Source organism: Siphateles boraxobius, unplaced genomic scaffold (genome assembly GCF_051911475.1).
Source record: "Siphateles boraxobius isolate OS27281-9 unplaced genomic scaffold, OSU_SipBor_1 31, whole genome shotgun sequence".
Classification (NCBI taxonomy): Eukaryota; Metazoa; Chordata; class Actinopteri; order Cypriniformes; family Leuciscidae; genus Siphateles; species Siphateles boraxobius.
The window spans coordinates 8,630,339-8,632,136 of record NW_027508931.1 but is presented as its reverse complement, the minus strand read 5'-3'; the positions used below and the strand labels follow the sequence as shown (position 1 = coordinate 8,632,136).

At 34.9% G+C, this 1,798-nt stretch overlaps 1 long non-coding RNA gene across 1 annotated transcript; it reads right to left on the bottom strand.

Moving 5' to 3' along the window:
- Positions 1–556, bottom strand: LOC143697048 (uncharacterized). Its single transcript, XR_013186153.1, has 2 exons — positions 377–556; positions 1–133 (listed from the first exon to the last, which is right to left on the bottom strand). It is a non-coding gene; the product is annotated as an uncharacterized LOC143697048 (long non-coding RNA).
- Positions 557–1,798: the final 1,242 nt, after the last annotated feature.

Below are 1,798 nucleotides of genomic sequence, written 5' to 3'. Positions count from 1 at the left end.
ATTATAACAATTGTAAAGGTGTTGTGCTATTTCCGTGTGTGTGTGTGTCTTCAAATGCGCTGGCAGCTGTGTGTGTGTGTTTGTCGGTCAGCTGTGGGTAATTTGATGGCAATTCTCCCCCTTTGGCATCTACCTAAAACAACAAAATGAACATAGTGTTATGATTTTATATGTCTATATATCCATCTGTGAAATATAACGTTGTCTCATTTCAGCTTAACATATAACGTTAGCTTCGTAGTGTTAGCATAACGGTTTTCAGCGGTACATTGCGGACAACTTCAGCAAACGTTTTAAAAGGTAACATTTTCATACAATTTAAAGATGGACAGTGGTTATGGTAACTAATGTATAATAATCTAAAAATTAAAAATACCTTTTAGACAGGCGAAAGAGAAAACACAAGGCTGCGTCTGAGGAGGACCGTTAACTGTCACTACGCAGCTGAGCGTTGCCATGGATACAAACCGCATACCATAAGGAATGACGTCACTCACTTAGGTGCATTTGATCCTATGATTTGATCGTCACTTGCTTGTTTCTCCAATTTTTTTTGTTATTTGATCTGCATGTGCTAATTTCAGACTAAACTAGAACTGTGGCAACGTCTCCAAGATGCTTGAAGAAACCGACCTGCAATACTGTGAAAAGTTTAAGGCACTTGTGTAAAAATCAAGATTAGATGTTTAAAACAGCTTTTGTCCTATACTTGTACATAGTTTTTCAGGTAGCTTTGCAGGTTGATGTAGGGACATGTTCCGTGTGAACAACTGTTACACTGTCTAAAGAAGATCTCATATTAATGTATAATTTTACAGAAGTGACAATAACTGTAGTGACTGTTGTGACTTTGGCTATAATGTTGGATACCGTAGTATATTTTTGTAAGTGGTATCAAATTTATAGTTTAAATGTGTTTTCACTAATTCCTTTAACACAACAGGCCTTGTTTTGGATTCTCTGCTTTCCATCTGTCTCTTTTTGGACCATGGTACTGCTTTTTTTCATTCTTCTAGCAGAATATCATTATATATAAGTGTATAAGTGTAAATGTACAATACATTGAATTCAGTTTTTACTTTAATAAGAAATGGTTATTTACAATCCAAGCTTCATTTCCCTGAATCATTCTGTTTGGCTTTGTCACTTTGGCATCTGAAATATAGTAAATTCTTATTTATAGATTTTTATTTAGCAGTCATAAAGAAATATTTCCATAACCATGAATGCAACTGCCAAATTAAACTTGATTAAATTCTACAGCATTTTATAAACCTTTTTGAGGACTGAGGGACAATCTGTCTCATAAATAAGGAAAGGGACATCAAAATGTTAGACCCCTAAATTATGATTACGTTTCATCTCCTTGTGTTTGTATCGTGGTAGGATGATTTGTAGTGTTCCTCTGTTTCTGATTGGTCTGTCATAATCATTTCTGAGCTACTTTACTGCTACCACTTCTCTGCATTTTGTACTCTAACACAACAAAACATCAAACATGTTTTGTTTCTTCTGATATAAAACATTTTTAGCACCGGACTCCCACGCACAGATGGTTTCTAACAGTTGGAGCTGACCGGAGAGGGAGTACACAAACGATCACGAAATTACAGAATAATATTGATATTTGTGAACAATTAACAGTGCTTGCAAAGCGTGATATGGATAAAAGTGCTATGGACATGAGTTTAAAGATCTAGTTTGGCAGAATATATGTTCTTAAAGCTATATACACTGCATTTTTTTACCTTAAACGTAATCCTTTAATATCAAAGATGGAAATTGAATGAGGCTCCTC